We start from the raw sequence: 14004 nt of genomic DNA on the forward strand, positions 1-14004 counted from the left end.
GCTAAAGCTCAATAAAGACACTGAGCCCAAAGGCCTAAAACTCCTAAAGGAGGTAAACACAGGCCGAATGTTATATAAAACAAGTATTGCACCTTTAACTAAAACACAGGAACAAAGCTGATAACTAGGGAATTTTCAAAAATTGGGGCTTCAAGCAGTATTTCTATGATACTTGCATGTAAAATCTTAAATGTACTTCCGTCCAATTATGAGCGTGACCTATGCGGAGTACCAACCATTTTAAGGACAAAAATAAACAACGTCTCAATTTTGTTTATTGACATTAAAATGTTGATTAAAAGTTGTGGGTTGTTGCTGGTCTCCAAGTACGCATGAAAATTGACAGACCTGAAGCCATAAGGCAACTCTAAAGAAATTGTCAAATTTGACAATGCTATGGTATAAAGTGAACAAAAAGGCTCTTAAATCTCAGGTAACAATCAGCCAAACCAATTTGTATTGCTTAGAAATGATTATTGCTGATTGCTTTAATATAACACCACCACAAAAAGCATGAAATCTGTGAAGTCATTTTGTATTAAATAATAGGTGATAACAAGCGTGGATTTATTTTTAAATAGCATGCATTTATTTTAATAATGCCCGCTGTTTTTAACTGCCTTCCTTTGCCTTTTGATGTTAGCTTGACTTGAAGAAATATGCATTAAACTTATAAAGCACAGTCCAAGATATTGTGTCTCAGACAAAAGAAAGCGTCAAAAAAACAAAACAAGTATGACTTGGTCCATCTGTGTACAACTTTAGCTTTGGGGGCAATAATTAGTGTTTCTTTCTTTGTTTAACAACTGGTGGAATGTAAAGCTATTTCTTAGATTGTCAGAAACCTCAAAGGATCCAATCAGCCTCCGGTCAAGCCCGAGCAACAACGGGGCCAAAGAGCCACGTTGAGCTCCCAAGTTTCCTTCAGGCGGCTAGTCTGGATTGGGGTTGGTGCCAAAAACCTAAATGAAGATAAATTGGTCCCTGCAGGAGCAATAAGACAGAAGATGAATCCACTTTGCACCAGGAGGTTTCTTCTTCACTTTCCACTACTCTATCCATTCTTTTCCCTTCTTCCCACTAGTGCCCCATTTTCATCGCCCCCGCCCGCCCCGCCCCCCTTTAGTCCCTAAAACCATCAAGAGGAATTTTGTTTTTTAATGAAAATATGGTGGCACGCACATAGACACAAACACACAGACACAAACACACTCTAAACCAAAGCAGAGAGGCAAACACGTCTGTGGAGTGATACATTAACATTCTAATACGTTTCTTTTAAAGGCGACATCTGTTGTCTTATTAAAGCCTGACTGATAGAGGGGGCTGGAGAAAAATCAATAGACATTGCACTACAGATGGAGAACAGTACAAGTAAGCCGGGAAGAAAAGAAACATGCCCTTTTTGAGCTATTTGGCCCCAAAAGTCTGCAGAATGGATTCACTCATTCAATAGCACCCGAGGCCCATTTAAATTTGTGATACACTCCTTCGGGGTATTTGCTATAGAGAGCAAAAAGCTTGATTCATGGGTAAGTCGAGGGTGCATGAGGGTGGGGGGGGGGGGGATTAGCTGTGGGCACTTTGACATCACTTAAACCAAAGTCTTATATGCCTGCATGTGTAATCATGCAGCCATTGATTCAGGTGTGCACCATCACGTGGATTTGCAGGTTGCTTTGTTGCATTTTTTTGGGATTTATTGTGATTTTATGTTTTATTTGTGGTTACAGCGAACAGCGTGCTGAATCTTTGGTTGCTACGGGAACCAGAAAGACGACATCAAAACATTCCCCCCGCTGAGTGCCCTTTCTTTGGATTCATCTTGCTTGTGCCGTAGATTTCTGAAACGGCAAAGAGAGAAGACACCGCCACACTCGTAACACCAAGTGTAAAAAATGTATGCCGAAAGATCAAAGCTATTACAATGTTAAGTAAATACTTTATGTGGCTAAATATCAACGAATGAAACAGACTATCCTGTAGTCTGGCGTTTTGGCTGGTAAATCTATTGCTAAAGTTAAATGCTTGATGCTAAATAATGAAACAATCCTGCCCTCGCAGATCTTCCACACACACACACACACACACACACACACACACACACACACACATTGTTGAGTCAAGTAATGAAGAGCTAATGTGAGGCTTCGGCAGTCAGAGTAAGTAATTAATCAAGGGTTACCTTCAAAGTCTGGCTTTGTGCTATCCCGCCTAAAACAATATCTAAGCCTATAGAAGGAAATTCACTGCAAAAGAGACTTCAGAATGTAATGATGCTAGGTAGATTTAGTCTCCCATCACTTTCAAAGTACATTAGGTTGAAATAATTGATCTCTTTGCCACCAGTATGGGGATGTGAAACAATTACAGCAACCTTAAAAGGTACACATGGGTATGCAAATATTGTCTTCAAATGTTGTAATTCACTGATGGTAAACTCGCATTGTATTGAGCATGAAACATGAAACCTGCACTGTTTCATGGTCGACACAATGCGAGTGTATGTGTACATGCACTGCAGCGTTTCTGTCCATGCGTCATTAGCTGTATTCAGCAGTATCATCTGGTTTAATGGGACCAACGATCAATATCTGTCAAGGGCCACATGAATCTTCTCAACATAAAAAAGGAACTGACACCCCAACCCATCCCTTCTCTTTTCACTCCTTTCCCTTCAGAGAATGCGGAAAGCCGAGGCTATTGATTTCTCCTCACGTGTTGTCATGTTAGGTTACAACATCCTCTCCTACTGTACCACCGCTGGTATCCCAGGAGTTGACTTCCAGTGTCTTGTAAAGGAAATTCACTTGCTCGGTGTAAAATAAAACTTTATTTCTTATTTACCTGAGGTGGATGCGGTTCTGACATACAGAAATCTAGCATCTATGCTAGAATAAACAGAAGGACTATGCTAGAAGAACGAGAAGGACTATGCCTCAAGAAACAGAAGGACTATGGAAGAAGAATCAGATGGACTATGCTAGAAGCATCAGGACTATGCTAGAAGAATCAGATGGACTATGCTAGAAGCATCAGGACTATGCAAGAAGAATCAGATGGACTATGCTAGAAGCATCAGGACTATGCTAGAAGAATCAGAAGGACTATGCAAGAAGAATCAGATGGACTATGCTAGAAGAATCAGAACTATGCTAGAAGAATCAGATGGACTATGCAAGAAGAATCAGATGGACTATGCTAGAAGCATCAGGACTATGCTAGAAGAATCAGAAGGACTATGCTAGAAGAATCAGATGGACTATGCTAGAAGAATCAGATGGACTATGCTAGAAGCATCAGAAGGACTATGCTAGAAGCATCAGGACTATGCAAGAAGAATCAGATGGACTATGCTAGAAGCATCAGAAGGACTATGCAAGAAGAATCAGATGGACTATGCTAGAAGAATCAGAAGGACTATGCTAGAAGAATCAGAAGGACTATGCCTCAAGACACAGCAGGACTATGCTAGAAGGAACAAAAGGACTATGCTAGCAGTGGCTCCGACACAGTGGAAACGAAATGGCTCCGGGCACTCAATCTCCCGACGAGGACCAGACACGTGGAAGGTGCAGGAAATGTATGGATTATCTGTTTCTACTACGTGCCTGAATGGTTTGGCTGCCAGAGAAACACACAGCGGCGAGCCAACATCCTCGCATCAGTCCCAGCGAGGCTGCAGCAGCTTTAAACCGAGCCCGACTCTCTGGATACTTCTTTATCATCACCACTGTTCTTCTATAAGTAACATTATGTTCATCGGGAAAGGTCGATACTGATCTCACCTCATGCCGTTACACAACGCTCTGTGCAGCTAGGTGTTGACTGGCTTTTATTTCAACCTTTTTTTTTACTTTGACAAAAAAGAAAACGGCAATCAATGAACACGGAAAGCCAAGCAACAAGTGCGAGAGGTGTTGCTTCATTCTGGAATACAACCGACAAAGTATTACAGCCCTCATGATACGGCTATGAGTGACAGGCAGGGAGATAACAACTTTGAGAATATATTCAATATAAACTTGAAATGTAATAGCTTCATGGCAGGGCCCTCACAAGCCGATCCAAGTCGAACACACTCACATGTGAGATGCATTATAATGCATTTTCATGACTCCTACTTCACAGGTCTATCTGAGAAGGTGATAACACTGAGAACAGTTAGGAGGCTGTAGGTGTTAACAACAACATTACCCATTAGTCTGGCAGCTTCAGATACAGAATGAGTGTTTGCTGCAGCTAAGTTAACGCCATGATTGTTGTTGATCCAACTCAGCTAATTACGAGAGGTTTAAAATTACCATCACTATAGTCCACACATTTAGTCTGGTCTTGTAGTCTCACGCCTTATACTTGTTGAGTACCCATAGGATGAAACCAAAACTGGGGTGGCTACAATATATTGATAAACAAGTTTCCAAATCAAACTGTTAACGCTTTTAATCAGAAAGTGGAGTCCACAATATTTCTATATTATTCCATAATTTCTTTATTATTTCATTGATAATAAAAAAAAAAAAAGTTCTGTCTTTCTGAGTCGAGCAGAGAGCACTGCTACACGTGACGGCGCTGTGAGGAGGGATCAGCAGAGGGATGAGTTTTACTTGAAAAGGTCAGGCAACCTGCAGAGCAAGGGGAGAGGCGAGGACAAAGGGAGGAGGAAGGGTATCATAGGTGCAAACGTGGGTTGATTGTTCACTCGGCACGTCGCCCTCCATTTGCGAGCGCCTCACACCTGGCCAGCGGGACGTCTCCCAAAACCCAAATAAATACACACACAGCAATTCAAACACTATCAACAAACTGCATTTTTGCTGCATTCCCCTATGCTCCTTTTTTGTTCTTTTCTTTAAAAGCAACGGATTTACATACATGGCACCTATTGCACGACGGGACCTGCCAACCCTCAGCTGGCGCCGGCTGGGTGCTGAGGGCGGGGCACGGAGACAGCTGAGCGGAGCGGCCCCCCTGATCCTGCCCTTCTGACAGCTGCGTGCGTGTGTGTCTGCTGTCAGACACACACACACACACACACACACGGCTCCATGTGCTCCCGTTGTTTGTCTGGCCGGTTCTTAGAGTAGGGAATGCCTCTCGTTGCAGCTGGCTCACAAAAGCATTACACGACGCGATCCAGATTAGTTGGGGCCACTGGCGGGTAATTACAGACGGGCAGCACGCAGGCTCCGCCCAGCGAGGCAACGTGAAGATACAGCCGGGAATTCCTCACACTGTAGAGAATGGAGTGAATTGGGATTGCTAATGTTTCAGGTTATAGATGGGTTGCAGTGTTTTGGATGACCTTAATAGCAAGGACGAGTACCAGTATGTAGACAAGCAAGCCCAGATGTATCACCCCGTGACCGAAAAATTGAGAAACTTTTTCAATTAAATAATCAATGTGCATTAAAACCAAACAAGAAGCCACTTATTAGTTTGGTCCCTAATCAGTAATGTTGCTACTGTCTCTGACACAGTAAGCTCCCCATGGATTGCTCTTCTGTTGGCACCACATAAGAAGTCTATGGTGTGTGTGTGTGTGTGAGAGAGAGAGAGACACTGCAAATTAGATAGCACAAGACAATTGCTCAGCAAACAGCTGAAATCCTCTTGCATCCACCAGCTGCACTCTGTCGCCCATCAACACACTCCTCCCTGCTCAGATGATGCTACTGTTAAACCAACCACACGATATGTCAACACTCAGATTGCATTGGAGTAAAAGCGTGGCATTCTGAAGGTTGTTTTCTACAGTGGTGTCAAGTTACGCGTTCGTTATAGAAAGAGTCCCATAGTTCTTACAGCAGGTTGGATTTGTGAAACTTTATAAATACAAATTTCAGATCAGGGAATATTACATAAAAATTCATAAATGTTTTACTTATCTTTTCAACGAATGAATGCAATGCCAATTATAATATCAAACAGTTTAACAGCAACTTGTCAACACAACTCATTACAATGGAAACAACCAGCAGCACTGCTAGTTTTTGATTTTGACATGAAATCATACAACCTCAATCAAAAGCCATCAAAATTAACCTTAAAGACCCTGATTTGCGTTCACGCTGCAGCACTCACAATCGGAGTGTAATTAGCATCTGATTCACCAAACCGGCATCCAATTATGCCATCGGTGACTCGGACAACCTCGTGGGATTGGTTTGAAATTAAATCCATCCCACAATAGATATACTTATATAACACAATTAAACTTTAATTTGATAATTTCTTATCGCTAATAATTTACAAACATTAAGTTGTTTTTAAATGGTTACTTGAAGTAAATACATAGAATAACAAAATGTTAAGGTAAAGTGGTCCATCATTTATGATTTAGTGAGTGATTTCCTTCTTGTCGATCACTAACTTCATTGTTTTAGGACAAAAGTGCACAATCACGCGGGAGGTCACAGAAAGGTTGGAAGATAAATGACAAATCTACCGGATCCCGGAATATTACAATCATGTCATTGTTCATCTCCAGGCTTTCCATATAAAAACGTACAAGCATGCATGACCTGCTGGTGTTTCCAGCAGGAAGGAGAGATGAGAAAAGGAGACGGTCTGGGCTGTGACTCCGTGGGAGTATAAATACCCAGGCTAGCACTCAGCCATTACTCTTCACAAATAGATGTCAAAGAAAATCTGGAACCACAGTACAAACATATAAGCGACTGCCTTTTAAGAAGGACACTGCCTTGCACGGGCCAGATTCAAAGTGAAAATGTCTTTTTATTCGGCACAGCTTTCTCAAAAGGTAGCTTCTTAAGAGTCTGCACAGAATAAAAATACATAAAATTACAAAGACTGAGCATGGAATGAGTTTGGTTGACTCCCTATGGTTGTCATATAACCATTGCTTTATTGTCCATTAAACTCTTGCTCATGCTATTTACCTCAATCTAATTAATTGCCAGCAGTAATCAGCGATGAGCTTTAACTCGCTCTCACATCGGTGAGAGCGAGTTAAGTGATGTGTGTCCTCGCTTTTGGCTCAGCCTGGTCCTTGTGGGGCAACAGGCTCCGTGCAGCCTACATCCTCACACATTTTAAACTGCATCTATGTGGCCTCACAATACTCTTAATCAAGTTGAAGGGTAACGCAGAGCTCCTGATGCTGCAGCAGAGTAAATTAGGCCTTCAGGGTATCTGTCCATGGCGGGAGTGCTATTTGTTTTCCTTCATTTAACCCAGGTTAAAATGATTTGTTTTTTTGTGAAAGAGGAAACAGCATTATTACTACAGAACAGCAAATGTAATTAATAAATTACATCTATGCTGCATAAGTGTGGGCTCTCTGGTGAAATGTTGGTAGAAGACCACGTTGTTGATACAACAATATCATTACCGTATTTTCGCGACTATACGGCGCACTGAATTACAAGGCGCACCTTCAATAAATCGCCAATTTTAGAACTATTTTCATATATAGAGCGCACCGGATCACAAGGCGCATAGAAGTAACTGCAGTAAAACGTTTGACTGGGGCTGCGTTATGCATCCACTAGATCGGGCTGTGCTAAATCAAACGTTATTAAGCGTTCTGAAAACTCTTCACTCCCATGGTAACGTTGTTCAAACGTTAATGTGGATATTAACATCTCTGAACCTCCAACTTTCGTTCTTGATTAATGAAAACATTCTTGGCAAATGCTTTGGTGCATCTTGCACCGAGAGGCAGCGCTGGAACAGACGGTGGCGCCTCGCGGCGGACCGTCAGCGCGATCCCGACATCCAACTACGAGCTTTAATATACTGTAGCGACTCTCGCTAATGAATCTCTGGACAATGTGCTTATCTTCTGGTTTTATTGTCGAGAAACAGGCTACTGTCGGCCGTAGCCTACGCCGAACAAAAACACACCATCGCTCTCCAAAACAACAACAATTCCCGCGTCCCCATAGGTGGCACTAAGATGAGTGACGTCACATTGTGCGCCCTTCACTGACCATCCCAAAACTCTGTAAAGTGCAATGCCGCTCCACAACATGAAAACACAGTCCGTTACAATACGCTGTTGGAGCTGGAATTACCGCGGCTGCTGGCACCAGACTTTCCCTCCAATGGATCCTCGTTAACCAGTATGGATCAACCAATTGAGCCATAAATACGGCGCTCCGGATTACAAGGCGCACGCGCCGTTTTTTTAGAAAAAAAAGGATTTTAAGTGCGCCTTATAGTCGCGAAAATACGGTATATTGTGCCATTATAGTGTACATCAGGGAACTTTAATATGAGCTCTGCCAGCAAGAGGCAAAAGTCTTAATATGTAAATGTAATATAAGTTTCAACAAATTTAGCCGAAATAATTTCTTCAACACTTCTAGCATGCCATTGGTTGCATCTTAATTCTTGATAACGGGCATCTTTTTTTAAACCCCACAATAATTTGAACCGGTGAGTAATGGATTTTGAACATCGCCTGGTGTTTCATTCCCTCTGTGTAATCAGAATATTTGTTAATTTAACTTGTGTGTCTCTGATGTAGCTGTGTGTGTGCGCCGTGGTCTGCTGACGAAGAAAGTGAAGTAATTATGATCGTGCTGGCGTATTACTGTCAATTAAGATACAACATCAAATTGCCTTTCATAACGATGCGTCAGATTCAGATTTAATGACAGGCAGTAACTCCTGTGATCCAAAACTGTTGCCGTGATGCTGAAAAAAAAACAATCTGTAAACAACTTGTGACCGGAGAAGCAATTAATCGCGGGTACAGACAACAGGGGATTGAATCAAGTTATTCAGGTACAAAAAGGTTATGTTAGGACCTATGTTAAAGTCTGAACTGATATTGGCTCATATTTATCTTCTAGTCAGAATGGCTGCTAGAAGATTGTAAACCTAACATAATTATTCCCATTCCAATGGGATAAGTGGTATAATTAACTCAAGAACATTATGGCAGGGCTTATTGTATATCATTAAATCCAAATAATTGACTTTCCTATTCTAGACATGTACATGGTTTATACGTGTTATACGTGGGGTCAGGATGTGAATAATTTAAAATCAATTCTCTTTTTTTTGCAGAAGATCAATAGATAAATATCAACATCCAGATTTAAAGTTATAAGTAACTTACAGAGTCAAGTCAATTATTTCCAACATATTTACTTGCGTTTAACTAATTTATGGAGTGATACTACGAAATTATATATATTTTTATGATTCATCTTAATTTGAAGGTTTTTCAAACCACAAGCTTTCACACCTGCACAATCCAAAGTGGGCTTACTCTGACTTTGGCCGGCTGTGCTCCTGAGCAGTTCAACCTTCCGTTAGCGGCGTTAGCCTCGAGTTAGCAGTGTTATTGCCTGAAAGTCGACAATAGTAAACGTAGCCAGCGTGAAACCAGGCTAAAATGAACAAAGGAATATGTGTCACATGTCTGTGTTTCAGGACAATAAGAAGTGCAGTGTGCATTGTATAGCCCTGGGATTATATTAACCCTGAGCTAATACTAATAGCGTCGAGTGGAAAGGTGCAAAGTTTGCCCAGGGCCAAGGATATCCCTGGGCTAAGAACATGCGACAAACAAGCCCATTCGTTTTTAATGTTTAATTTTTTGGCAAATTGGGAAACTCCTAAACACATATTCATTATTTTTCCATCCTTTCACTACAAGTTGTAGCAAAAAGCCACGTGTAATGTTTGCGAATGTCAGAGCAGTCCAGGCTCAAAGCTGTTATTAGTGATGGAGTGCGGTGGAATAAACTACCGTTACTGTATTACTAAACTAGCTCACAAACTGTCTACCTACGTTTTTTCATGGTAACAAAAAACAGGGCTGCCGTGTTTCTTCTCAAGCGAGTTTATCTGACACGCGTACCTCCTCACCGGGTAACTGAACCGTACAGTTGTCAACAGTCAGTAAAGTCCTTCCATCCTCCCCTCGTGCCATCTGACGTGAGCAACAAGTGGCCCATTGTTAGACCAGAGTGCTGCGATGCTGCACTGTGAACCCCGCTCCCCCCGCTGCCCCCGTCCCCGCCTCCGCACTGTCAGCACCCAATCTTTGGCTCTCCCTGATAAAATATTTAAGATCTGCCGTGATTAAAGTGCATCTCCCTCACCTTGGCGGCAAAATCCATTAACCCCTAGAGAATCAATTCCATCGATTCCAATGATAGAAGCAGGACATGTTCGCGCCGAGGGATGAGCACGAGGTGAAGGCCGAGGGTGTGGGGAGAGTGCGGGGGGGCAGGGTGGGGGGGGGGGGGCAACGTATAGTGAGGCAGCGAGGGAGGAACTTTTTTTTTGCCCCTTGCTCAACACGGTGACGCTCCCCGGATGAAAAATGCATGCGGCATCAGTCAGGAACACAATTATTTGCATGGCTCAGAGGATTGAAGCAACGAGCGCTAGCTTTCTTGAAACAGGCACTCAGGGCGCTCCGACAGCCCGAACCGGCTTAACACAAAAAGGAAAGGGACGGCAAGAAAAAAGGGTGGGGGAGACAAAGAAAGGGCCCATGGGAATGGGAGACGAGCGGCTGGGTGAGGTGATGTCAGTCGGCAGGAAGGCGACTGGCGGGGGGGGGAAACCCACCGGGAGCAGGGAAGGACTAACGAGGCTGATTGCGAGCAGGCGGGCAAAGAGCAGCAAAAGCAGCACGGCAACAAAGAAAAGAGAAAAAGCAAAGGCCAGGTAGAAGTAAATCTTTGACCCGCTGCGACTGAGTAAACAAGTTCAGAGAGAGTAGCCCAACACCTGCTGTGCACGACAGTGTTTTAACTTATAAGTACTTCCTAAAAAAGGTCAGAGAGAATGGTAGGACTGCCTCTCCTGAGAGGCCATAATTACTCTGTTGCAGCAAGTGAGTGTTTTGAACAATGACAGCTCTGTGTGTTCAACATTATTAGAGATAAATCGGTCGGGGTGTTCTGGTAAATTGCCATGCCCTTACTGAGAGGCAGGCGGAGAGGAGAGGGGATGGGTGGGGTCAAACCTTTTTGAGATGCGTTTTAATCCAGAGCTGTCAAACCAAATAATGAGAGCCAAGTCCTTGCAGGCTTCCGCAGCTGCTTTTTAATTAGCCAAGACGACGCAGAGGTCAGAACATCAACTTGAAATTCAGTTTCTACAGACACCTGACTCAGAACTATCCCCCCCCTGCCCCCCCCCCCCCTCAGCATGAATGTACCAAAACTACGCAAAAGAGCAACATATTATTTAGGCAATTTCATTTTACTGCCACATTATTACACATCTCATACTGCACTACCTTCTTCACCCACACGGTGTATTGGGAGTCAGACGGTATCACTGCCCCTTAAGTCCAGTTCGCTTGAATACTCTTAACACGGTTCATCAATCGGGGCCAGTGTCCACTTGCAAAAAGGCGTCTCAAGCACAGGTCATGTGACATTGTGTGCCAAACGCAAGGACTCAACCTACACAATTGTCCTATTTTTCTGTAAATGCATGCAAACAAAAACTGGACAATTCGTGCAAAAATGCAACTGTAAGTTGGAACAATGTTGAGAGCACCCAGAAAAAAATGAGGGAGGGACGGCTGAGCGTTGATAAGGTCAACCATAGCATCTCTAATACTCTCTTGACAACCTCACACTTAAGTAGAGGGGGTGGCTGCAGTGGCTCAACTATAACACAACAATGATGTGCTACTGCTCTAGAAGTGGTGGAATTAGCTTCAAGGGAGCTTCCAGGGTCAGCATCACAGAACAGAATCTTTGTCCATGACCGAGCCACAGCGGAGCTGTTATTTTCCCAGCTGCACACCAGCTTCTCAGTTGGTTGGCTGGCTGCTCTAATAAAGGACGGCCACATGCCCCCCCCCTCTGCCCCCCCAGCACACCATGGGGTCCCCCGGCCACAGAGGAGCCTACTGGTGGCTTACACAACTCCCATCACACAAAAAAAGCTTGTACTAGCTTGCACTAAACTACCTTCTCTTAGGTTTTCTGTCTAGTTCAAAGTTGAATTGATCAAATTCCCTTAACTGCAAAAACACGTCTTGTTTCAGCCTGATGAAGGTCAACGGTCCATGAGAAGCGATTGTTTGTGAGATTTGATCAATAGTACAATCAACAAGCATAATGCTGCCGCCCCGTTCCGCTCCATCAGCACGGAAATCTTTACTCACCAAAAATGTTACCATGGAGTGGAAAGAAGAATATCACAGCGACAACAAGGACTCGAAGCTTATCTCTAGCTTAGATTTAATTTTATATCCCCTGAATTGATTAAATCAGAACGTGCCGCACTGTGAACTGCAATGAAGATGGATGGAACAGAACTTGTACTGTTTATAAATGCGGGTGCTGTACGCATAGATGTATAAACATCAATTAGCATCCGTCAGGACATGACAAGCTCCAGTCAAGTACACAGGGACAAATAAGCCCACACTTCTTAATTAGGACTATAATTAGTTCAGCAATTAAGTCCCACACAAGCTATTTGTAACACTAAATGTGGTCATTTATTCAGAATCACGTGCAAATTAAATAAACATTATCTAAATTGTATACCTGCTGCTCCTCTACCAATAATAAAATGTGTACTCTCAAGTTATAATTTACAGAGTAAAACGTGTGTTCACAATTGTTTAATAAATAACATTTTATATACTGTAGGCAGACACCAGATTTTACATTACATACATATACTGTATGTATATAATATATAAACTGGTGTCTTCCAAGATAGCCTTTTGTACCACATATTTGCCAAATACGCAAACCCATGATAAACGGTTCTGATTGCTTGTCAGCATCCTCTTTACATCGTGCTCTGTGACGTTTTGACACTGAACTGACAGAGAAAATCGGCCATCACACCTTCTTCTGGCCTACAATCGAATAGAAGCAGTGAAAAAGCTGAATTAATTCTACATCTTTCGGCAAAGGGTTCTTCTCATTGAAACAGGTTGAGGGTGTTTTATTAACCAAATGTCTTATTTTCAATCAGGGCTTCAGCTAAGCAGGGTACTTATGAAAACATTCATAGAAATCCATCCCGAATAAGGCCTTGACCCCTTAATTGTCTGCTAAGCAACAACAATGAGGAATCAAAGCCCTTTTCAGATAAAGAGAAGCCATTAAGCGTACGCCGCCGCACCAATCATTATCAGCCAAATCCCAGCAACAAGGCTCATCAACAAGGGTAAAATAAAGAGTAGATAAGGCGGGGAGCTAATGATGATTTTTTTTTTCCTTTCCTCCCAGCCTGCAGAAAGAAAAGAAACAAATGGACGATAAAAAGCCCAAAGAGGTGTCACAAAGAGACTTGAAGGAGCCGACAGAGGCTAATCACCGGGGTTAAAAGCTTTCTGAAAAGACGAGACTTAAGACAGCCCAATCACTTCTGCGGCTTTCTCAGAACAATAGCTCGCAGGATTATACATTTTCTCATGGTCAAAAACGTGAAGAGGAATATCTGGTATCTTCTGCTTTAAAAAAAAAAAAAAAAAAGCACTGTGATGAAATATTAAAAACCACTCTTCTAAGAGAAGAAAAGCCACGCTCCCTGCCTTTATTGCCTTAATAAGAGCAGCCGCCTCACAACACTCGGGCAGCTTGTCTGGTTTCAACCCGACGAGGTGACTCTGACAGCTTTGATTGCATTAGCCTCGTGGATTCACAAAGCTGTCGGCCACAGCTGGCGCGTCCCTGTGATATAAATGCGACGCGGTTCTCATTCATCAGGTCTATTCAGAGGATTCCCCTTAATGAATTTTTTCCGTCCTATTGTCTTTAGTTGTGTTTAAACTCAATCTGCTGGCTCAAAGTGAATCCGATAAAAAGCGCCCGGACTCCCTGAACAGTGCAGGCGCGCACGAGACGTAATTACAAAGCATTTACAACGGAATCAGGCGAGTAAAGAGACCGAGTTTGAGCAAGTCACGCTCTCAACAAGCTTTTATGAAAGCTTAAGTGAAGTCACTGTAGCCCTAAGGATTAAAAACATTTGGTTCACATGTTTGCATCTCCACAAACATGTTCTTCGGCCCATTTTCATGCCGCGTGACAA

At 42.8% G+C, this 14004-nt stretch overlaps 1 protein-coding gene across 1 annotated transcript in view; it reads right to left on the bottom strand.

Moving 5' to 3' along the window:
• Positions 1-14004, bottom strand: part of inpp4b (inositol polyphosphate-4-phosphatase type II B) — a 150296-nt gene that overhangs the window by 96279 nt on the left and 40013 nt on the right. The window lies entirely within an intron of this gene.

Source organism: Pungitius pungitius, chromosome 9, assembly GCF_949316345.1.
Source record: "Pungitius pungitius chromosome 9, fPunPun2.1, whole genome shotgun sequence".
In the NCBI taxonomy this organism is placed as follows: Eukaryota; Metazoa; Chordata; class Actinopteri; order Perciformes; family Gasterosteidae; genus Pungitius; species Pungitius pungitius.